Consider the following 26536-nt stretch of genomic DNA (forward strand, 5'->3'; position numbering starts at 1 on the left):
AAAGAGCACCTTAAATTTTCTTTAAAAATCTTCAAGGAAGAAGAGAGAAATTTTTTTCATGAGGCAAATGCAATGCAAAGCTTAATGAAACAATGAATATACAGGCATGAATATAAAGCTATTGTTCTACATATACCAGTGGTATTATTTTAGAGAAAGCTGAATGACAGTTTCATAATGTCTTGAGTTCCCTCCTACTGAGCATATTTCCAGGGCCAGTAATAGTGCCTGGCATATAGTGTGTACTTGGACTAATCTGTGCTGAAAGAAAGGGCTCAGCATAGGTATGGTTGAAGCATGTGAAAGCAACGAAACAACATTTATTAAGTATACCAATTAAAAGAATTGTGGAAGCTCCATTTGTCCACGGGACCTTTTTAAACTTTGCTGACTGGGGCAGGGAAGGAGTGGTACAGACTTGTGAGAATTCAAACAAGTCTACTGCCTAATCTCAGTAGCAATCATTAAACTCAGTTCTAGAAATCCATAGTTTGGTCACATTACCAAACTGTGGCACTTCACTACTAACTAGATGGTAGGATCTATACAGATTAATTTGCAAGGAATACCCTCAAAATATTATTTGTGAAGAGGAGGCAGGGAAGAAAGAACTGAATATGATCTAAAAATAAATAGAGAAAAGTGTGTGGGGTGGGGGGCATATATAGGTGAGGATGCTTTAAATATCAATGGTTTTTCCTTCACCTATAAGTAACATTTGACTTAAGCCAGAGCTAATATTGTCAAATGAGCAAATATTCATGGATAAATGCCTAACATCTGGCAAAATTTTGGAGTTAGCTGACATTTACTTCTTGCAAAGGAGCAGGGATTAAATCAAACAGAATCTCATAGGATCTAATATTGGTATGTATTTCTCTCATTTTTTTAGTTGTTTTTGAAGAAAACCAGGAAAATACATTATCAACTAAGAAATTTAAAGGAAAAATCATACGTTATTTATCTTTTTAACTTATTTTTCTTATGTCAAGAGATACATATTGTAAAAAATGCAAGGCAAAGAAACAAATTGTAGATCATTTGGAAAATGCAGAAACATGTAGATAAGAAAAATAGCTCATAACTCCTTAATTCAGGGAGAAATACTCAAAATGTGTATGTTTCTCCACCATATTTTATTTATAGGTACTGATAGGGAGATGATAGAGAAGATGAAGGAAGAAAAAATAGACCTACTTAGAAGACAGATTGCTAGATACATTTACACTTGTGTTCCATAAACATTTTTGAAAAACTAAAATCAAATTATATAAACTCTTTTTGACATGCATTTGATTACAAATATATGCTGAGTATTTTCCAATATCATTTTAGGGTTTTTTACTTTATTAAAATACTGACTTTATTTCACATGTATATTTATGTCTCCCCACAATTTCCATTTGTCTGACCACCAGTACTACTTTGCCCTATCATAACATTCCATACATACTTAAAATCAAGCAAAGGGTGGAGTTCCACCTTTAAAAGCTCAATAGGCATTTTGGACAGCACATTCTTGGCAATGGAACCTGGGCAACATTTATCAGATATGGTAGGGAAAGTTCTCACTCTGAATTATAAAAAGATCAGCCATATATCAACTTTTACAGAAATTAAATAAAATGGAAAATTTTAACAAACTCTTTAAACTATTCTCTTAAAGAGAGTTCCTCCAGTGCCAGAGATCTTAAATAGCATCCTGGTCAGTCATCCAGAAGCAATTCTTCACGTAACTGATGAGCTTGGCTTCCACTTTGGGAAGAGAACGAGCTTTTTCTATACTTACTTGCATTTTTGCTTTAATGTTTTCTACACAACTACATCCTTTGGTGTTTTACACGTTTTTTTCTTGTTTTTTGAAGTATTCTTGCCCTGTTCTTTGTGCTGATGATTTTGAGTTTTTCATTCTGGTTGGATTTTTGTGCATTTTTGGTTGGAGTATTTCATACGGATTTCTTTACTGAAGCTTTTTCTTCAACTTCCTCCTCATCAAAATTATGATAATCACCATTTTCATCATCTTCATCAGCAGCAAGTTACTTTTTCTCCATGGAAACTTGCTACCACTTCCAGGGGCAGAATGCTTTCCAGATATACTTATGAGTTTCACATCCTCCTTCTCTTCATCATCAGACTCTGCAACTTCCTCCACAGCTACTAAATGCTATCCACTAATGTGCACAGACCTTGAACCACATTTCAGCCATAAACCAGAAATGGGTTATTTCAAAGCCCCCAAGAGAAACCATTGGTTCTACAGACATTTTTCAAAGTTGCCATTGTTACTTTAATTGGACTGCCCTCATAATTCATTACCTCTTCTTCAACAATGTGCAATTCATCCTTTGCACCAGCCCCTAAACTGAGCAATTGCAGAGATAATCAGTGTTCATTTTCATCATTACCCACCTTAAACTGATAATCTTTATCAGCCATTAGTTCAAACCAAAAAGATAGTTCTGGGGCCTCAGGGGGCTCATGTCCATTGAATCTTCCAAGGAGTGGTGGCATTCACTTAGGTGGGAGAGAAGGCGGATGGAGATAATAACTACTGCTACAGAGAACAGCCATGCAGGATGGAATCACACCAGAGTTCAATACCATTTCACAGTTTTATAAAACTTTAAAAATTATTGCATAGTATTCCATTATAATATTTTCTCTTTTTTATTAAGGTATCATCGATATACACTCTTATGAAGGTTTCACATGAGCAACACTGGTTACTAAATTCACCCATATTTTCAAGTCCCCCCTACAACCCATTGCAGTCACTGTCCATTAGCATAGTAAGATGCTATAGAGTCACTGCTTGTCTTCTCTGTGTTACACTGTCTTCCATATGACCCCACACACACACACCATGTGTGCCAATTGTAATGCCCCTAAATCCCCTTCTCCCTCCTACCCCAAACACCCTCCCTCATACCTCCCCTTTGGTAACTGCTAGTACCTTCTTGGAAATGCTGAGTCAGCTGCTGTTTTGTTCCTTCAATTTTGTTTGTTGTTATATTCCAAAAATGAGTGAAATCATTCGGTATTTGTCTTTCTTCACCTGGCTTATTTCACTGAGCATAATATCCTCCAGCTCCATCCATGTTGTTGCAAATGGTAGGATTTGTTTTCTTCTTGTGGCTGAACAATATTCCACTGTGTATATATGCACCACCTATTCTTTATCCATTCATCTACTGATGGACACTTAGGTTGCTTCCATGTCTTGGCTATTATAAATAGTGCTGCGATAAACATAGCGGTGTATGTCTTTTTTAATCTGTGATCTTGTTTTCATTGAGTAAATTCCTAGGAGTGGAATTCCTGGGTAAAATGGTATTTCAATTTTTAGTTTTCTGAGGAACCTCCATATTGCTTTCTACAACGGTTGAAATAATTTACATTCCCACCAGCAGTGTAAGAGGAGGGTTCCCCTTTCTCCACATCCTCGCTGGCATTTGTTGTTCCTAGTCTTTTATTTGTTGGCCACCCTAACTGGTGTGAGGTGATATCTCATTGTAGTTTTAATTTGCATTTCCCTGATAATTAGTGATTTGGAGCATTATTTCATGTGCTGTTGACCATCTTAGTTTCTTCTTTGGAGGTGTCTATTCATATCCTTTGCCCCTTTTTTAATTTAGTTATTTGCTTTTTGGATGTTGAGGCATGTGAGCTCTTTATATATTTTGAATGTTAACCCCTTGTCAGATGTGTCATTTACAAATATACCCTCCATACTTTAGGATGCCTTTTTGTTCTACTGATGGTATCCTTTACATTACAGAAGCTTTTTTGTTTGATGTAGTCCCACTTGTTCATTTTTGCTTTTGTTTCTCTTGTCCGAGAAGACATGTTCATGAAAAAGTGGCTCATGTTTATATTCAGGAGATTTTTGCCTATGTTTTCTTCTAAGAGTTTTATGGTCTCATGACTTACATTCAGGTCTTTGATCCATTTCGAGTTTACTTTTGTGTATGGAGTTAGACAATAATGCAGTTTCATTCTCTTATATGGAGCTGTCCAATTTTGCCAACACCAGCTGTTGAAGAGGCTATTTGCCTATTGTATATCCAGGACTCATTTATCATATATTAATTGAACATGTGTACCTGAGTTTATAATGGGTTCTCTATTCTATTCCATTGATCTATGGGTATGTTCTTATGCCAGTACCAAATTGTCGTGATTATGGTAGTTTTGTAGTAGAGCTTGAAGTTGGGGAGCATAATCCCCCACTTTATTTTTCCTTCTCATGATTGCTTTGACTATTAGGGGTCTTTGGTGGTTCCATACAAACTTTAGAACCATTTATTCTAGTGTATTGAACAATGCTGTTGGAATTTTGATAGGGATTACATTGAATCTGTAGATTGCTTTAGGCACAATGTCCATTTTGACAATATTAATTTTTCCTATCCATGAGAATGGGATGTATTTCCATTTATTGGTGTCTTCTTTAATTTCTCTCATGAGTCTTGTAGTTTTCACAGTATAGGTTTTTCACTGCCTTTGTTAGGTTTATTCCTAGGTATTTTATTCTTTTTGATGCATTTGTGAATGGAATTGTTTTCCTGATTTGTCTCTCTGCTAGTTCATCATTAGTATATAAGAATGCAACAGATTTCTGCTTATTAATTTTGTATTCTGCAACTTTTCTGAATTCAGCTGTTACTTGTAGTAGTTTTGGGATGGATTCTTTAGGGTTTTTAATGTACAGTATCATGTCATCTGCAAACATGACAGTTTAGCTTCTTCCTTGCCAATCTGGATGCCTTTTATTTCTTTGTGTTGTCTGATGCCATGGTTAGGACCTCCAGTACTATGTAGAATAAAAGTGGGGAGAGTGGGCATCCTTGTCTTGTTCCCAATCTTAAAGGAAAACTTTCAGCTTCTCGCTGTGACTTTGTCATATTGATGGCCTTTATTATGTTTGGGTACTTGCCCTCTATACCCATTTTGTTGAGAGTTTTTATCATGAATGGATGTTGAATTTTGTCGAATGCTTTTTCAGGGTCTATGGAGATGATCATGTAATTTTTGTCCTTCATTTTGTTTATGTGGTAGATGATGTAGAGGGATTTTCAAATGTTGTACCATCCTTGCATCCCTGAGATGAATCCCACTTGGTCATAGTGTATGATCTTCTTGATGTATTTTTGAATTTGGTTTGCTAATATTTTATTGAGTATTTTTGCATCTTTGTTTATCAGGGATATTGGTCTGTAATTTTCTTTTTTGGTGGGGTCTTTGCCTGATTTGGGTATTAGAGTGATGCTGACCTCATAAAATGAGTTTGGAAGTATTCCCTACTCTTCTACTTTTTGGAAACCTTTAAGGAGAATGGGTATTAGTTCTTCTCTAAATGTTTGCTCAACTTCAGCAGTGAAGCCATCTGGGAAAGGAGTTTTGTTCTCAGGTAGTTTTTTGATGACCAATTCAATTTAGTTGCTGGTAATTGGTCTATTCAGATTTTCAGTCTTAGAGGGCTGTGTTTTTCTTGAACATTGTCCATTTCTTCAAGGTTATGCAATTTGTTAGCATATAATTTTTCATAGTATTTGCTAATAATTCATTGTATTTCTATGGTGTATGTAGTGATTTTTCCTTTCTCATTTCTGATTCTGTTTATTTGTGTAGACTCTCTTTTTTTCTTGATAAGCCTGGCTAGGGATATATCTATTTTGTTTGTTTTCTTGAAGAACCAGCTTCTGCTTTCAATTATTCTTTCTATTATTTTATTCTTCTCGATTTTATTTACTTCTGCTCTGATCTTTATTATGTCCCTCCTTCTACTGACGTTGTGGCCCATTTGTTCTTCTTTTTATAGTTTCATTAACTGTTAGTTAAGACTGTTCATATAGGATTGTTCATCTTCTCTGAGGTTAGCTTGTATTGCAATATGCCTCCCTCTTAGCACAGCCTTCACTGCATCCCACAGATTTTGAGATGTTGAGTTACTGTTGTCATTTGTCTCCATATATTGTGTAATCTCTGTTTTTATTTGGTCATTCATCCATTAATTATTTAGCAGCATGTTGTTAAGCCTCCTTGCCTTTGTGGAATTTTTTGTTTTCTGTGCACAATTTATTTCTGGTTTATACCTGTGGTCTGAGAAGCTGCTGATCCAATTTCAACCCTTTTGAATTTACTGAGGCTCTTTTAGTATCCTAGTATATGATCTATTATTGAAAATATTCCATGTGCACTTGAGAAGACTGTGTATCCTGTTGCTTTTAGGTGGAGTGTTCTGTAGATGTCTGTTAGGTCCATCAGTTCTAATGTGTTTTTCAGTGCCTCTGTCTAGTTACTTATTTTCTGTCTGCATGATCTGTCCTTTGGAGTGACTGGTGTGTTGAAGTCTCTTAAAATGAAGGCATTGCATTCCATTTCCCCCTTTAGTTTTGTTAGTATTTGTTTCACATATGTGCCTGCTCCTATGTTGAGTGCATAGATATTTATAATAATATATCCTAATGTTTGACTAACCCCTTTATCATTATGTAGTGTCCTTTTTCTCATGTTACTTTCTTTGTATTGATGTCTATTTTGTATGGTAGAAGTATTGCAATGTCTGATTTTTTCTCCCTGTTATATTTGCATGAAACATCTTTTTCCATCCCTTCCCTTTTAGTCTATATATGCCTTTAAGTTTGAAGTGAGTCTCTTTTAGGCAGCATAAAGCTTGGTCTTGTTTTTTATCCATTCAGTGACTCCATTTCTTTCGATTGTTGCATTCAGTCCATTTACATTTAGGATGATTATTGATAGATATGTACTCATTGCTATTGAAGGTTTTAGATTCATGGTTACCAAAGGTTCAAGGGTAACTTCTTTACTATCTAACCATCTAACTTAACTCACTTAGCATACTATTTCAACACAATTTAAAGGTTCTATTTTTTCCTCCCTTCTTTGTCTTCCTCCTCCATTCTTTATATCATATTCTGTATTCTTTGTTTATCCCTTGACTGACCTTGGGGGTAGTTGATTTAATTTTGCATTTGGTTAGTAATTAATTGGTCTGCTTCCTTTACTGTGGTTTTATTTTCTGTGATGACAGCTCTTTAGCCTTGGGAACACTTCCATCTTACCAGTCCCTCCAAAATACACTGTAGAGACAGTTTGTGGGAGGTAAATTCCCTCAACTTTTGCTTATCTGAAAATTGTTTAATCCCTTCTTCAAATTTAAATGATAATCTTGCCAGGTAAAGTATTTGTGGTTCAAGTCTCTTCTGCTTCATTGCATTAAATATATCATGACACTCCCTTCTGGCGTGTAAGGTTTCTGCTGAGAGGTCTGCTGATGGCCTGATGGGTTTTCTTCTGTAGGTGATCTTTTTTCTCTCTCTGGATCTTTTTAATACTCTTTCCTTGTCCTTGATCTTTGCCATTTTAATTATTATATGTCTTTATATTGTCTTCCTTTGGTCCCTTGTATTGGAAGATCTGTGTACCTCCATGGCCTGAGAGACTATTTCCTCCCCCAGAATGGTGAATTTTTCAGCAGTTGCCTCCTCAAAGAGACTTTATATCCCTTTTTCTCTCTCTTCTTCCTCTGGTACTCATATAATGTGAATATTGTTCCATTTGGATTGGTCTCATAATTCTCTTAATATTCTTTCATTCCTAGAGATCCTTTTTTCTCTATGTGCCTCAGCTTCTTTGTATTCTTGTTCTCTAATTTCTGTTTAATTTATCATATCCTCTACCTCATCTAATAATCTGCTTTTAAATCCCTCCACTGTATGTTTCATTTTGGATACCGTACTTTTAAAAGTTTCTGTCTGTTTCTTGAAATCCTCCCTGAGGTCTTGAATATTTTTCTGTATCTCCGTGAGCATGTTTATGATTTTTATCTTGAAATATTTATCACAAAGATTGGTGATTTCACTTTCATTGGCCCTCTTTCTTGTGTTTGTGTTATTTTGGTTTGTACCTGGTTCCTTTGACATTTCATATTTGTAATGAATAATATGGAATAATAACTTGGTGTAGGTGGCACCCTCCAGATCCCAGAAGCTCTATTCTGTGGAGCTGCTCAGCCCCTAGAGCCATGGCAGGGGTTGCAGGCAAGTGGCACTGGTGACTGTTGGAAAGAAAGAGCTCTTTTTGGCTTTCTGGCTATAGTGCCTGCCTCCACTACCAGGGACATTGGGTAGAGCATGCAGGAACAGTCTCTATGCTATGCCCCTGTAGCTGCCATAGGTGGTACTGCCCTCTGGCTGGCCTGGTGCAATTATGGGGGCAGCAAGTTTGTGAGCTGGTGCTGGCCTGGAGGAAGGAATAGCAGTCTGTGTATCACTGTGGGGGGGGGGGGGTTTGGTGCTGTATTGCAAGCCAGGGGAATGGGGTGCCCGAAGCTCCTCAAGGTTTCCAACTTTTCTGGCTGAGTGTGCTGGAATGATTTTGTCCACCTGCCCTTCCTCCTCAGCAGCAAGCTCTATGCAATCCTTGCCCCTTTAGCAGCCCTCTTGCTATTGGGAAGTCTCTTAGAGTACTTGCCTTTCTTTTGTCCCAGATTAGCTGATTGTGGGTACCTGTTCTCCATAAGCAGCTGGAATCTCAGTCTCTTCGAGTATTCCACCTGTCTTAGCTTTCCAAGGCCACTAATCTCCAGAGCACCATGTAATGTAGGTTCATGATCCCAGAGCAAATCTCCAGGGCTGGGTGTTCAGCAGTCCCAGGCCTCCACTCCTCCCTGCTCCATTTCTCTTCCTCCTGCCAGTGAGTTGGGGTGGGGGAAGGGCTTGGATCCTGACAGGTTGCAGCTTTGCTACTTGACCCTTTTCCATGAGGTTTTCTCTTTCCCAGATGTAGGAAGTCTGTCACAGTATTCTTTCCTGCACTCTTTCAGGATTAGTTGTATTTGTTATATTTTCATATTATATGTGGTTTTCTAGGAGGTTTCTGTCTCCCTTCTTCTCATGCCACCATCTTTCATCCCTTCTCTCCATTATATTTTATCTTATAAAAAATAAGGTGCCATTGGAGGATGTAAGAAATTTATTAGTACATATTCAAAAGATCACTTTGACTATACCTTGGAGCATGGAATTTTGCTTAAGAGTTCATGTTGTATTAAGGAAATGTGGCAGTCATCTAGATAGGATATGTCAGACAGTTAAGCCAGTTTTATGAATTCGAGGATGGAGAATATTGAAAAATTAAGAGAAATAAAGAATGATATGGGCAACTGGGTAGATGGTTGGTGGTGTTTCATTGTGTTTGGGAAGACAGGAAAAGGAGTTATATTTTTTTTCATGCAGGTAGTCAATATGCAGTGATTATTTCAGTTGATACAAAAGGAAAATCAGAGAAAAATAGATGGTACTGTTAAAAATATGGTGAAATCAATAATAATTTAATATTGGATAAAGAAGTTGAATATAGTAATAAGCTAAATGAGGAGAGAATAAAGAACCTAGAAAATGATAATTCATATGATTTCAAGGACATGTAAGATTAACCAAAAAATGCTAGGCAAGGATAAGAGGTTTTAACCAAGGAGTGAATTTTCTATTCATATAATAAAATGTATGTAGTGTATGTGGAAGTTATAAAACTTGATAATACAATGAGCCCTAATAACCCCAAAATCTGAAAGAAGAATTGGATCGCTGGTATCACTGAATAAACTCATTTTCTTCTCTTACCCTATGCTCATACTCTCTAGAGGTATTTTCTGAATCTTTTATTTATTATTATTGCTTTTTAAAGCATATATTTAAACTAAATATGTTTCCCTCTTTTCAATTTAGCATCAGTTCTAATACTTCAACTATGCAACTTTATGCTTTCGATTAATATCAGATAATATCTCTTATAGTGAGAGACACTCTCACTGTCTCTGCGAAAGGGTGGACACAATGTTCCAACAAACATGGCAGCCATCTCAATTCCAGGAACTCCAAGAAATATGCATTCCTCTTTATCAGTATTTGTTTGGCTTCTAGAAATTTTCTGATGACCTATGAAAGTAAACTTAAGCATCACTAAAAATCTTCATTCTAAATGAGATGTTTAAACAAACATACATACGAACTAAAATAAAATTTATTTCATGTGTGTATAAGGGAAATATCCAGTGGTAATGCAGTGCATATTTTGTGATTGGTTGAAAGGCTGTAGCTGATATTTATTGCTTTCTTTTTTTTTTTTACCTACACCATTTTTCCATCACACTCAGCTATCTTCTCAGCTGGTTAGGGTACTCTACTTGATGGGGTATTTTAAATCATTTTTGAAGGCTTGAGTCCTTTATGATCTTGCATTTATTGGATTACTATTTTTTCCCATTCACATATACCATTTATCATCTAAGTACCAAGAAGTGTCCAGCAAAGCATTTAGGTTACATTCATAGTTTTTCCTACCTCCAGTGAGTACCAGCAGCCTATTTATTCTTGGTATTTGGAACCAATCACCCTGTTCTATATGTTGGTTCAAAAGCATGAGGAGCCTGTTGGTAGTCCCAGCTTAAAATAAGGAGTCCAATGTTCTATCCCATTTTGACAATTTTTCTACGTTAAGATCTAGAATTCTAGACAAAAAAGAGCCCAAGTTTTTGGGAAGAGAAAGCAAAATTTTTGCAAGTTAATAGTTAAATGGTATAGTAAGAGGAACCACTCACTCTCCATGCCTTAGGTTTTAGATTTATTTTGGCTGTGGAAGAATAATGCCATAATTGTCACTGGTTCAAAACCATATATTGTGTAGGACAGTAGCCCAGCTTCACTGGGTATTTTTTTCAGCAGGTGCCATGACAAAATTCAATAAACTACTCCACAATTATATCGGGATAGCTGGCTTTAATGATGGCAAATTTGATATGATCAGTTAAGACCATGATCCATGAGTATTGATTGTTGTTTGTTTGTTTTGTTTTTGATGTTGGCTTTGTTTTTAAGAAATGTATGCTTTAGTTACAGCAATGCAGTTTGTAGTATCAAGATGGTATATGGCTTCCTAAAACAAAGAATATTTGCAGAAATATTACAGGAAGAGAAATCAAATCCATTTTCCTCTTCCTTCCGAATCTTTCACCAAGAGCCAGACTGATCTCTGTATGGAAAGACCAAATCAGGGGTTCAGCAATGGTCTTTGATTTTCACTGCTTTGATACTTAGATATGAGCAGTGAGATCATCTTCATGGATGGGGAGCTCTGTTAGTAGGCCTATGTCTAGCTTGCATTTTTACACCATTACCACTTTGTAGACGGATAAGGAATGAAGGTGGTTGACATCCATAAAATGGATCATTTTGTCTACCTGATTTTTGGAAAAACTCATTTTCAGTAGACTCTGTTGGTGAGTAGCAAAAAAGGAAAGTATACTCACAGGTCACCCACTCAGAAGGTTCAATTCACAATACGTTTAAATATTTCCTTATTACCTAATCATGTTGATCTCAAATCCCTGATCAATCAGCACATTGCCACTGCCTGTGATTCCATGAAAACCCATTCTTCTGGTTTTCAAATTCTTCCAGGCAAAGCAGACAATCAGACCTACCAGTTATATTGCCTGATGTTTTGTTCATTGGAAAGAATTCTATTTACAAGTTTTTCAGGACACATATGCATCTATAAACTGTATCTGAAATATTTTCCTTTCCTCTGTCAACTGATATTAATTTTCCATGAAGGCATAGAAATTAGCATAAGAGTGGTGTTTCTGAAGCCTGTATTATTCATGCAGTTTGTGTCTTTAGAGCGTGTTCAAGTCCATTTAATAAAGGAAATATTGCTTGGCAAATGACAAAACACTTATTTCAAATGGGCAACATAAACTGCATAATCACATGTGACCCAATAACCAAATATGCAGATTCTATGAAGATCCGATAAAAGAGCTACTGTTTAAGAATAAAGTAATTATCCAAGTTCTCTCACATGTTTTCATCCCACTTTTGAGAGTTTCACTTCTTTCGAAACACTTCACTAACATTTCCATGAAAGAATCAGGAAAGTTGTTGGAGCCTGTATCATTGGCAGCATCTTCTACTATCAGCACAGCTACCAAAGTAAGTTTTTAAGAAGCTGTTTTTGCCTTTCCTTTTTTCAGAGCTTTGTCAATAAATTAACATTTTGACATTTAAACCCCCCACCTCCCAGAGATGCAGTTCATGTTAGGATGAGCAGGGGCATGTAAGAAACCAACTGTCATTTCCATTTTCTTAAGTATTTTAATTCTTTTCTCCACATTATGCCAGAAATGGTCTAGCATAACAGCCTCACTGAATATAGGATGCTGTTGAATCCAGGTGTCAATCAGCCAACCAAAATCACTCCCAGCACTTAAAGTTAGTACATTAAACACCAAATCTCATATAAATGCTCTCATATGAATAAATTGGCCCCATCCAATGTTGTAATTCATCCTCCAGAGACTAACATCCTAAGAATTCATTTCCACATAAATTCTGAGATACCTGACAATAAAAACCAGTAATGTCTCACAATTAATTTGCTTATAAGGTTCCTGTCCAGGAAGTACATGTTGTAGAACTCTTCTTGGACACTGATTAATTCTGACTGCAGCAGTGAAGGTTAGCAGAGGTGAGTCTTTAGGAGAACAAACACCTTCTTATAAGACAACTGCCTCTGGTCAGGAGTCTTTCAGGCTAGTCTCTAAAGAAAGTGGTAAAAGAAGCTATTTCTGTTGATGAGGAAAATTAAAGGAAAATTGGGGGTTCCAGGTTCTCAGCTTTATCCAATTTCTCTCAAGTGTCTACAATCCAGGTTTCAAGTTCCTACTCAGGCCCAAGTAATGCCCTAAACATCATATAGGAGACATTATGAAGTTTTACAACACATGTAGTCATTTTGCAACCCAAACAATATGTTTTCGGGCCTATCAGAAGCCACTACCACATTCAGGAATGGAGGGATAATGGGAAGAGGTAATATTGTCATGGATCCTAGAGCCTTAGTTAGGGCTGCCTTGCAGAAAATGAGGCCAAATACAAGGATTGAGCCTTGAATTAGAGAGCCTCTATTTAAGAAGTATTTTGGCTTCGAGAAAGCTGCTTCATAACCTGAAGTCATCCACCAGCCTTCTAACTGGCTAAACATACGAGAGGCCGAAAGATGTACAAGAAGCCTGAAGACATACAACAGCTGATGTGTTACAGAGAGAAGGTGGGAAGCTCTGGATAATTTCCTTAAAAACAGACATCCAACTGTCCAGTGTCATACTGTAACATATTTAGCTAGTCTCTTGTGATGGGCATTTGGGTTGTTTCCAAGATATATTTTAATGAAAAATAGACAATATAGCTATGACTTTTTTGGCACATGTGAAAAAATTTGTCCAGGGTATATACCTAGAATAGGATTGCCACATTTTCAAATGCACAAAATAACATGAAATTCTTGAACTATTTCATCCTTCCTTTAAATTTGTAAGAGTTTTGTTACTTTATATCCTTGCCAAAATTTTTGCAAATTTGGAGGATATAAAAATCATAACTCAATGTGGTCTAAGAGTGGCACAATATTTCTTTTCCCAAAATTAGAGCGGGGAGGATTCTATGGCAGAAGAAGAATGTTGGTAAAATCCCCTCCAGATGAGGAAGCCAAAGATATGATAGATTGGATTATTTTCTGAGACATCCTTATAGACTATAAAGTCAGTCAGATTATAGTAAGACTTGAAATGATGATGATAGAAGCAGGTTCTAATGTCTGAAATAGGAGGTATTCATTTTCTGATGTTAGATTATTAGTCATATTAGACTATTCTTATATATCTTATTAGATATTATATCATGTTATATCATTATTATTATTATTATGTCATAATATTAGTTTTGGGGTTCTATATGGAAGTTCAAGAACAATGGGCTAGAGGAGTCATTTGTGAAGTTAAAAAGATTCACGTCTTCTTTAACTAACGAGATATTCTCTCTTGAAAAACAATCAGCCTGCAAGAATGAACATCAGCAGGCAATGTTGTGTTTTCAGGGGAGCTAAGGATTCAACGGAGGCATAATATCAGATTAAAAAATTGTTAAAGAGGTAGAAGGAATACGGGATATTTGTACTGTGCTTTGAAATAATATTTATAATGCTTTGTTTTAATTATATTTCTAAATGATTTGAATCTCTCCCCAAACATATGTCTTATACTATAAATAGCCTTTGTAGAGCTCTTACATCATCTTTCAAGCTAATATATATATATGTATATTATATGTGTATATATATATGTATATATATGTATACACACACATACATATTTAATACGTGTTTACATTAGATACAATGATGATAGGTCTTAATACTCTTTTGTTGTCACTTGAGAGGTTGTCAAGGAATGAAATTCTTGGATAGTAAATATTTTCCTCAAAACTATGTAAATGAAATATTGTTTTAATATCTTCCTTCATTCAATATTATAATTTTCTACCTTTATGATTATACAACAATTTCCCCCTTTTCATTTTTTAAACTGTCTGCATAGATTTGTATAGAACTATTTCTATATTCCTGAAATATAAAGAAAGTCCCCATAATTTATATAGATACTGCTATACTTACATTAATCTTCTCTGGAAACCCTGTTGAACCTTTCTGTTTGCAGACATGTGACATTCTTTGCTTTTTTTTTTCTATTGTGTTCTTTACTATAAGTTCCATTCCATTGTGCTCTGAGGTCTCTCTAGGGAGCACCAATTATTTCTAGCTTTAATTCAGTTCTTGGTGCTCCATGAATAGACTCTCTGCATGTTACTTGTATCCCTTTGCCCCATCCTCCCTATTCTGGGGCATATTTTTTCTTCACATCAGTTAGTATCAACACTTTTATTTCCTGTTTCAAAGTATAAGGGAGTTTTCTCCCTGATGCCACATTTAATTTAATTTCAATATTACCCTATCTCATCCATCTCTCCTTTATTTCAGTCTGACTCTCAGCCAGAACTTCTGTCATATGTCTTTTGTCCTATCATTTCGCATTTCATCTCTTGTTACAGAGGATCCAAGTTTTATTGAATTACATTTAAAACACAGATACATTATAACATTTATTCTTTCGTCTTACAAGATGTTTTTCAAAGCTTCCTTTTTTCTTATCCTTGAATGATATAACCATCCTTTTTTTTTGTCATTGTGAACTCTTCTTATAGGTTAGCAATTAGGAATTGTTCTTCTCTGTTTAATAATATTTAATACTAGAAAAATCTATACAAGTATATCATTTGTACCAAGTGGAAAAGTGGGAAAGTTCTCCTTCCCATCCTCTGGTATATTGCTATTAGGATCTGCATCCAAGCATAGTGGTACAGAGCCCTGCTTCAAGTGTTTCTCAAAAGTAGCTTCAAGAAAGTCTGATATTTGCCATTCTGAAAGTCTGTACACTGATTTATATTTTGTATAATTGAGGAAATTGTCCATATTTATAGCTCTAAAAAATAAGAAAAGTAAATATGAGCTAAACAAAATGTGAGCTATGATATTGTTTATATGTTAATGTTCTTCCTCCTTTTTTTTACAATTTCTATCCATTTTTTTCTGATATTAGAATTTGACCTATATATATGAACTCTGTTTGTGATGATAGAATCAAGAAATCAAAAATACAAAACCAGTAACCATGAATAGAACGCTTGGGATTATAACATAGTTGCATGTGGAAGATACTGAAAACTAGAACAATTCTTCATCTTCTCTAGTGTATTCAGGGCAGGGAATCATCAGGGGCCAGAGAACTGGCACACAAATTATGCCTTGTACTATGTAACAAGATCACAGCAGAGAAGTTCCAGAGCCATGTAGGTGCTCAGCCATTTACTAAGCGTGTAGTTGCTCTGCAATCTTCCGTGTGCCAGTGATGTGGCACTTTCTGAACATACAATGACTGCAGTTCTGAGCATCAATGTAAGAACAGCTATGGCTTTACATGAGGAGGGGGAACTTTGGTGAGTATCTCTTTATGCATAAGAAAACATTTCCCAAAATGTGCTCAGCAAGGGTTCGTTTGTGGATTTGGTTCCATTGTGAACATTAACAACAAGGAAGACAAAGAAAATGCATATTCAGCCTTTTTAACCTCTGAGATGAAAGTCAGCAGCTACTACTGGCAGAGAAGAATGATACTCATTTGGTTCTTGGACTTATATCATGGAGAACAAGACATGGATATATATTTTTATGGGACTCAAAGGAAATGATCAAATGTATTAATCTCACTCGGAACCTCTAGAACTGTCACCAATAAAGTCAAAAGTCTTTTAAAAAAATTTCCCATTCAAAGAGGATGCTTGGATCTTACTGATTCCAAAAGTTTTGAAGATTGACGTGTAGATTTTTCCTATGGCAGAGCAAATAAGCTAATCTATTATCCTTGAACCATATTTTGGACGTTGTTTGACTTAATATATTTAAAAGACATCAAGGAATCCTAACCCAAACCTCCCCCCCCAAAAAAATACTCTCTGGGATTTAAAAAAAAAAAAATTCTCTGGGATTTTAAAAATTTCTATGTCCAGGCTGGTATAAGACCTAGAACAAGGAAAAAGCAAAAATGTCTTAATTTCATGTGACTGTTGTTCTCTACTAAACAGAATTTCTTCTTATTGTTTATGTCATTAAATCATCCATCAGAGGCAGACTGCTTTATCTCATTTTATTAGATAAACCTCATTTAGGTCCTTCCAAAACAGAAATGCTAATCTAAAGAGGTGGTTGGTACAAAATTGTATTATCAGTCCAAAGGTCAAGGTATCTGAAGTTAATGGGGAGAAAGCCTAAATTAATCCAGAAGAACCTTATACCTGTGCCTTCCCTTCTCTGGGGATGGTGAGCCTTCAGCACAAGTGCTCAGTGACGTGCATCCTTCCTTTCGGGCAGACCCTGTGCAGGCAGCCTCGTGGTTTACACACCCGTTCTGGTACTGCCTCCAGCCATGTCTGTCAGGAGCTCCACTCCCACTGCCTTTCTGTTTATTTTAGTCACTGGCAAAGTTATGATACAAAGTCATCATCACTGTTTTCAAATACTATATTTCAAGTAATGTATTAGCAGGAAAAACATGAAGCCTAAATCATAAGCTCCCTGTATGATTCAAGGCTTCCCTTGCTTCCGTATCTCACTACCGATGAGTAACTTTTAATAGGTCTGCTTATGTGTTCTCTGGTAATTTCTCTGGGATGGTACTGTTTCTTGGGAAAAAAGGCAGGTATGAGGTGCTCCTTGGTAATTTCCTCAAGTCTAGTTCAATATGTACTATATCTAGTACTCATTCTTTATTACTTCCTATATGTGGAAAACACCCTTCCCTCATTGTCAACAGAGTTGCAGAATTTTTTTTTTGAACCTGAATATTAGTCATTTTAATAACAGCTGGGAGGGAACACTGGAAAAAACTGTTCCTTTCTGCATCCTTTAACTTGATGTCTTTTATGGATTACTTTATACTACTGAAATTTTAGGAAAAGCAATTGGAAAACCATTTTCACCTCTGAAAGAGAAAAAAGAGATACTTTCATCCAGCAAGAATTTCTCTGAACTTGCTAAAACCAATGTGTATCGATCTAGTTTTCAGTTTTCCATCTGTGCATATGTTGTCATTGTTTTCAATTGTAGATATGTAGACTCCTTAGTGGAGGTAAATCAATTGCAGAATATTCCTTAGTATAACAATAATTTATCAGCAGACAATATAAAATGCATTCTATAATCAAGAGCTCTCTGGGATGTTTTGTACCTTTTCTCTTTCTAAGTAAGAGCTTAAGACAAAAAAAAAAAAAAAAAAAAAAGGCAATGAAATACTTAAAACATCCACTAGTCTAGTCTTTTCCCTTCCATTTCAAGATCACAAGCTTTTTTTTCTCCCACATATTTCCAGAGAACACCATACTAAACAGTTCCTCTCACCACATGGCATACAGAGATGTTGACCAGAACACAAAATGCTTAGAAAAAGAGATAAGAAAGCTAAACGTGAGATAAATTGATAAGTGTTTATGTTATTAAAAACAAAAGTAAGCGATAGCTAGAAGAACTCTTAATAAGAATTATGCATATGAAATTTTTTTTCACAGCCTAACAATGGTAACACATCTTCTGAGAAATCTTTCAAGAAGGGTTTGAAACTTAAAGTAAACCAAGAGAAATTTGAAAATACAACTTACAAGTATTCTCTAAATTACTATAAAAGTCCTCAGGCTCTAGCACAGGAAAGCTTATGAAAATGAGTATAGCCATTCTGGAAATATTGCAAGTATTTAGTGAATCTTAAATTATATGAATTCTAAAAGCCAGGAGCTCCATGCTCCAGTATTTACATACCCTAGCAAAATTTAAGCCAAGTAAATAGAGACACATATGACAGTATTCGTGACTGTGTGTATGTGTACATGTGTTCTGTAATAGCAAAGAGGAAAAAAATCCAAGTGTTCAGCAGTAAATGAATAGATAAATAAAATGTGATGCATAGAAACAAAGGTATATCTTATAGGAGTTAAAATAAGTTATATCTATCTATATCAACTTGGATCTCAAGATGGATCAAAGACCAATATGAGAAAAAATATATAGAAAGTATATATATAAATTAAAAAACAATTATAGTGCCCCTAATTTACATATATATGAGATTGTGATAAACATTACTTTTAATAAAGGGATGGTTTAAGACATACATTAGATAACTATAAGTTATAGGCAATAATGGAGGTACGGCAAATGAGATTTAAAAAAAAGAGATGTAAAAGAAAATAAAGAAATATATAGGAATTCTACTTGGAGAAAAAGGCAATATTCTAATCCTTAGGTTTATGATCCATTTAATTTTGTCAACTTGAGATCAAATGCAAGAACAAAATATGAATAAAGTCAAATCAGAATTGAAAATACTAAAATAGGTTAGTTGTTAATCATTTCTTATTGAAAAATAAACTCAAAACTAATTATTAGAATCATACAGTGTAAATTATGCAATTTGTGTTATGTTGCAGTTAAATTAATCATAGAGTACATTATCTATGAGTACACACACGCACACATATGGATGTATTTTTTCAAAATCTACAGAAAGGACTTTGACCAATGACCTCCGTGTCTCTGTATACAATGAACATTTCCCTTCTTCATTCTACAGGACATTATAAGCATTTCCCACTCAGAAAATTTCCTCCTTAGTGATATGCTTTATCTTCATTTCTATGTTCATTGTCCTGACTTTTCTTATTACTTCCCCAGTTGTTCCCTCTCACTCCGTTTTCCTGGACTAGCCTTCTCTTCCAGGCCTCCCTTCTCCATTCACTCCCTAGCATTTTCCTTTGGGACCTCCAGCCACAACCTCTTCATGTGCACTAGGGTATCTCAGCAGACCCCCAAATACATCATGTCCAAATCTACACACAGGATTTACTTTGCATCTTCTAGTGCTCCCTGTCTCATTGAACGGCCCTATCATCTAAGTTTCCTTCTTTACCTCTTTCCTGTGAATCCCACATAACCAGTCCACTGGGCACTGATAATTTATGTAATGATATTTTTTTTCAAATTTATCTATTTCTTCCATCTCTCTTGTCTCTCACAATCACATCACGCTGGGACACTTCAATAGCTTTCTAATTGGTTTTGCTCCTTCACCCTGATCAATCCAAACCTGTGCTTTATGCAGCAGACACATGATCATTCCACTACTAAAATTCTCCTCAGTGCTATACTGAGTATCTTATACATATTATCTAATTCTGTACTATTGTACAAAACCCTTTAGCTCCCTATTGCTCATACCACAGCAGAAATAACAAGCTTGTACTAGGTCCTACAAGCCCACATCATGTGTTTTGTGCCCTCCTGCTTCCCCTCATGTTCCAAGCAAACCAGCTAGGGATTGACTGAGGCAACCTGGGCAGCTTGTGTTCCAACCCTTGTCCAGCCGATTTTAGCCATACAAGAGCATGGATCTATTGCTCCTAGAGCTCATAGTTTGATAAGAGAGGCTAGATTTTAAAATTACATGTAAACTTCAGACTTCAAAATGTTGGCATGTAATTCAAATGTTTTTACAACACTCTATAAAGTAAACAGATGAAATCTGTGGCAGAACTTAAGCCACAGCCCATGAAATGGGAACCTCTGTCTTGCAGAGGCTGTTTCCATTAGAATATATTTGCTGTTACATGATACATAGGGTTTTTCAGGCTCCTGATTTTTTAGATTTGTATATGTATGATTTATAAGTATTAATGTTGCCTTGGAAGAATTTATGGACTTGACATCCTACTTTTATTTTTCAGTAATTTCCATCATGATTAAGTTAACAGATAATAAAAAATTAAGAATTAATGCACAGATAAGAAGACACAGCTGGTGGATAAATGAAATGATATATGTACAATTTCAACTTTAACTATTGAAAACAGGTGCTCTTAGGGAAGAACAAAACACAACACAGACCCTAGGTGGGAGGCAGAAAACCCGGAATGTACTAATTAATTTTACCTAAAAGCTTCCCCAAATAACTTACAAGTTATCACCATTAGAGAAATAACTTAGAACAGTGCAAAATAAAACAGGAGCAGGTACTCTAATATGTACAAATTTTATTAAAATCCGATATAAATTCTATATAATTCTTGGCAATTGAAAATGTTTTAGAAAGAATTAAAAAAGCAACAATAAAATGTGCAAGACTAAAGGGATCAGTAATTGTCAAAAATCAGTGAATGACATTTTTATTCTTAATGTGAAGAAGTGTGATAAAATACAGCTCCATACAAAACAGAGATATCACTAATGTGATGAAAATATGTAATCACTCACTACTGAAAGTGGGACCTGCTAAAAGTTTTATTTGGAGCCCTGCACCTCTTCAGAATTATACTGTGTTAATAAGTGGAATTTTAAACACATAATTAAGTCTCAGATAGATTAGGTATCTTGCCCATAGTAGGAGTTTATTAAATCTTTCAGGGCAAATTCCCCAAGTTGAGAGACAAGTTAATTCCTTTCCATCTGAGAATAAATATCCCTTTTCCAGTAAGAGGTTCTTCTGGGATCACATCACCTAAGGTTTCTTGGATCTTCCTGAAACAGTTATGTTTGGTTCCTGTTATTGAATCTCAAGACTTGACTTTTTCTCCTTCAATCTACATTCTTTGTTTAATCCTTCTAAAAATCTTTAATCAACATATTATTCCACCTGCTTTTCACCCTCATCTACCATCTTTCCTTTATAAGTAAACTAGAAAAAGGACTTTATGTTTTTATATTATAATTGAGAAATATAATTATATATTTATAACAAAATAGAAGTTTTGTTGGTAAAACAAACAGTTAAATGGTGATTTTTTAGTTTTATATTCAAAACTAAAAATTCAGACTATCATCTCTTTGCTACTTCCTGGCTTAAACTTTCTCATTGTAAGATAGAATATTTTGCTGATTAAGAGCTAATGTGAAGTGCTAGACTGAGTATCTTATATGTATTATCTATTTCTATACTATTGTACTTATTTGAAAATATTAAACTGCAGTAGATCAGAATAAAAACTTTCAGGCAGTATATATGAATTCAACATCCAAAATTCACCTATTGGAACAAGCAGATCAGTGAAACAGCAATTAAGAGATTTTCAGTATATTTTATTAAAATCATTCATTTACTCCATTACATTCAGAAAAAGTATCAACATTTTTGAGTGCTATAGCTATCAAAAGACAAAATTTTTTGGTGGTATCTAGTTCCTTCAGCATTCTGAGATAACCACACGTGCACACACACATAACAAAGCTTAGAGGCCAAAAACACACAAGGAGGCAGAGCCATAGCTGTCTTTTTTCACCTGATAAACTTTCTTGTTGGTTGAAAGACAAATCAAGCATCATTCCCTCTGGGAAGGCTTTCCTGTCTCCCGTAGATATTCTGTCTCTCCTCTGTGAACCCAAAGCATTTCTTCCTATAATGCATTCAATCCTCCATTATAATCTTTGGTTTTATTAGCCTGTCTTAGTGAAGAATGGTAGCTCACTGAGGTTATTATTCATCTGTGTGTCCTCAAGGATTAGTGTAGTGTCTAATCCATAGTAGATGCTAAAATGCAGAAGAGAAGGAGGAAGAGAAGAGGGGAAGAAACAGGGAAGGAAGGAGAATGAGAAGAGAACAGGTAAGCGAGTGCTGACAAAGAAGAGTACAGCACCTGGCTTAGATTATATGCACAAAATGGGTAAGACGGGGAAAAGGTAAGGAACAGATAGAAAAGCTACAAGTTGTCTTTGAGTCCATTGAAGATAAGGAGTTTGACTTCCTGGAACTTCAAAAGGCTAGTAAGTAAAAGGATACACATTTTTTTTTTGAGAGGGCATCTCTCATATTTATTGATCAAATGGTTGTTAACAGCAATAAAATTCTGTATAGGGGAGTCAATGCTCAATGCACAATCATTAATCCATCTCAAGCCTAATCCTCATCAGTCTCCAATCTTCTGAGGCATAACGAACAAGTTCTTACATGGTGAACAAATTCTTACATAGTGAATAAGTTCTTACATGGTGAACAGTACAAGGGCAGTCATCACAGAAACTTTTGGTTTTGATCACGCATTATGAATTATAAACAATCAGGTCAGATATGAATATTCGTTTGATTTTTATACTTGATTTATATGTGGATCCCACATTTCTCCCTTTATTATTATTATTATTTTTATTTTTAATAAAATGCTGAAGTGGTAGGTAGATGCAAGATAAAGGTAGAAAACATAGTTTAGTGTTGTAAGAGAGCAATTGTAGATGATTAGGTGTGTGCCTGTAGACTATGTGCTAATCCGAGCTAGACAAGGGCCTTAAAACGTCCACGGATGCAGATTTCTCTCAAAACAGGGGGGGATGAGGTTCTAAGCCTCACCTCTGTTGATCCCCAATTTCTCACCTGATGGCCCCCCTGCGACTGTGCCTGTCTTAGGCTGTTCCTCCCTTGAGGAATCTTACCCGTCTCTGGCTAACCAGTCATCTTCCAGGGCCATACAGGGAGATGTAAAGTTAGTAAGTGAGAGAGAAGCCATATTGTTTGAGAAGGTTAGCCTTTTACTTCTTTGCAGATTTATGCCCTGTAGCTTCTATGCCCAGCACTTGTCTTGAGGTATCTTTACCACCTGGAGGAATTATGATGCTCGGTAAATTTGATCTGAGGCACGAATTCTATTTAAGGGTTGTAATTAGGAAGGATGAAGAAAAGCTATAGAGGTAGCATATGGAAGAAAACATGGGAGGATTGATTATTTCTTTGCCATATCTTCTTGTAGAGTACCTTAAGGATGTATAGGTTTTAAACTACTAACTACCTTGCGCACACATATTAACATAATAGGAATACTGTGACATAAACTAAGCAAATCTATAATTACAAGCCAAAGGATACACATTTTGAAGCTCTGTGATATGTAATGAAATGGTAAATAATTAATAATTAGGAACTGTTAACAGTCACAATAATATGTCTTATACTGGTAACTAGTGACAGAGTCAGGCTCTTTTACACATTTAAATCACATACTAGACTCTAAAGCAAAATATCAGGGAATCAACTGCTATATTATGAATATATTTTAAATATTTAATTTACTAATTAATTATGCTTCCTATTCCAGCAATAATTAAGATGTATGATTTCTTAATATTGTGTATATTGATCTGAGGATGTAGATGTATGCTGTATCTGAGGATGTAGACAGTGATTTTCATTGTTATCCTTATTGCAATCACATCTAATATGCCTTTAGTTGAATACTCTCACTATAAAAGTGAATCCTTATCTTTTATATTTCTAATACTTCTCACCTGTTTTATCTAATTAATGTATTGTACATGAAAGTTTAACAGAGAGGCCATTATGTAGGTATCCTTCACTCTTATGATCTCAAACTCTTATAAGGTCATCCACCATTGGTTTATTTCTGTTCTTTTCAGTATTATACTCATTATAAATGTAGCTGCAAAATTAATTTTCACTCCCAAAGCACATGTTACTTTAGTTACTTAAAGAACAATTTCTTGCTCATAAGAGAATTGGGCTGAAACTGTTATTTTTTGCATTTTTTAATGTCTATGGAATGGCTCCCTTATATCTAGTTAACAATCTGTGTCTGCACTTTTAGAGGGGAACTGCAACCTTTCAGTGAATTCATCTGGGCTTCGTTCCATTTTGAAATCTAGGGCATTTTCTTATTTGACTCCCTCTTGATGAAATGTTCCACAATTTTAAGTTCAAGCATCTGAGCCATTTAATTACTTTAAGATCCAACTTAAAGCACGTATTCTCCACCATATATTGTGTGCTTATGTTCATCAGCACACTGAATAGAGCCCATCTTGCTTTTGCTGTAGCCATTGATTTTCTATAATGAGATAAGGAGGGCCTGAGCATACGAAAGGCTCACAAACTATAAAATGTATGAAATGATCCTGGCATCAGGATAACTTCTGGAGTTTTAATTTAATTTGTAGTAAATTTCTGGGCCCTTTCATTGTATTTTTATTGCTGCTGTAACAAATAACCACAAACTCAGTGGCTTAAAAAATACAACTTTATGCAGTCATCCCCTCTTACCCATGCCTTTGCTTCCCATGGTTTCAGTTGCTCAGGGTCAGCCATAGCCCAGGAGCATGTGACCTACCAGTGGCTCACTAGCAGCCTGACACCACGTCACAGCGCCTATGTTATCCACCTCACTTCATCTCATCCTATGGACACGTTTCGATCTCATGTCATTGCAAGAAAAAGAAGGGTGATTACAATGCGATAAGATATTTTGAGAAAGAGGGAGAGGTCACATTCACAAAACTATTATAGTATACTGTTACAATTGCTTCATTTTATTTTAGTTACTATTGTCAGTTTCTTAGTGTGCCTAATTTATAAATTAAACTTTATCATAGGTATGTATGTAATGAGAAACTAGACCATCTTGGGACTAATAAGCTATTGAAAAACTTTGACATTTACTCTGGAAAAAGGGTCTAAGAAGAGGAGAGACATAATCTGACTTAGGCTTTAAGGAATTTACTCTGACTTCTGTTGCAAATAGACTGAGAAAAGTAAAGGAAGAAGAAAGGATTTCAGTTCAGAAAGTATTGCAGGTACCAGGTGAGAGATGATGGTAGCTTAGAACTCAGTGATAGTTATAGGAATGATGAAAAGTGGCCAGATTCTGGAAAAGCCAAGTAGAGTTCTGCAATGTCTTTGAATATGTTCAGACAGTGAAGTTAAAAATACCCCCAAAGTTTGTGGTATGCACAGTTGGAAAAATGGATTCCCACCTATTGAGATGGTGAAGACTATGAAAACATCAGAAGTTTTATATTTACATGTTAACGTTGAGATGTCTATTAGCTATCTAAGTGTAAATATGGAGGCATATATATGAGATGGGAATTCAGAGAGAGATTTGGGGTGAAGATGTGTATTTTGGAAAAATAATCATGTGTATGATATTTAAAACCTTGAGACAGGAAGTATTCACCAAGTAGACTTATGTAGAAAGAGGTATAAAGTCCAAGAACTGAGCCTTAAATCATTTTGAGTTAGAAGATCAATGGGATGAGATGGAAACTGAAGTAACAGAAATTGAGGAGTGACTCGTGAGAAAGAAAGAAAACCCAAACTGTAGTAACCTAAATTTCAAGTGAAAAAAAAAAGTGTCTTTAAAGGAAAGGCATTCTTGGCTGAATAAAATACTACTGAGAACCATTAGGTCTAACATTATAGAGATAATGTAGTTGTCGAAGATGCGAGAGAGTATTTTGAGTGGAATGCTGCAGAGGCAAATGTCTGTTGTGAGTTGGTCTGGGGGAGAATAAAAGACAGTGTACAAGCAGTGCAGGAGAGAGAAGCAAGGTAAAGACACACCACCACTGTGGGCAATAGGGGCTCGGCCCCTCTGGGAAATTGGAGAGGCAGTGTGGAACATGCTTTAGCTTTAGCCCAAGAAAGAAATCTGAGGTATTTATTTAACATTACCCTGTCATTGAGATACCAGCTTCAGGGGCATCCGGTTTGCCACGTGTGTGTGAATGGAACTCTTATCTACGATGGGGGTCAAGGGAAGCATAAATCTCTCTGGCAGAGCACTTCTACAATTACAATGGCGAGGGCTGAGGGGATGTGTGTTGGGCACAAGCATCATCCGCTATAGCTAATGACCCTTCTGGGATGAAATACCAAACCCTGTGTTTGAATACTTTAATCAGACAAATGGCAAATGGAGAACATTTTTGTTAGCCTTTTCATTTGTCAGAATAATAGTACAGTTATATGTGAGGGATGGAGGTACTGGCCATCAAAAATAAAACCTTGTGGGAACATCAAACCAGCTTCATCATATCAGAATTTATGTAATGGTGTTACTCAAGGAATTAATCTTTACATATATTCATTCCCTGTGCAGACTTTATGAAGCACTGTTTTATCAATTTAGCATTCTGATCAAAAACTATTGCCACTCTTATTTAAAAAATAGTATTATAAGGTCTTAGTTATGGCCTTTCAATTACAACTAACAAAAACCCAAACAAGCTAGTTTAATTT

General features: G+C 35.6%; 1 pseudogene; it reads right to left on the minus strand.

The window, feature by feature from the left end:
* Window positions 1–1660: 1660 nt before the first annotated feature.
* Window positions 1661–2316, minus strand: LOC108384174 (nucleophosmin pseudogene; annotated as a pseudogene).
* Between the last annotated feature and the right edge of the window lie 24220 nt (window positions 2317–26536).

Source organism: Manis javanica, chromosome 4 (assembly GCF_040802235.1).
Source record: "Manis javanica isolate MJ-LG chromosome 4, MJ_LKY, whole genome shotgun sequence".
Lineage (NCBI taxonomy): Eukaryota > Metazoa > Chordata > Mammalia > Pholidota > Manidae > Manis > Manis javanica.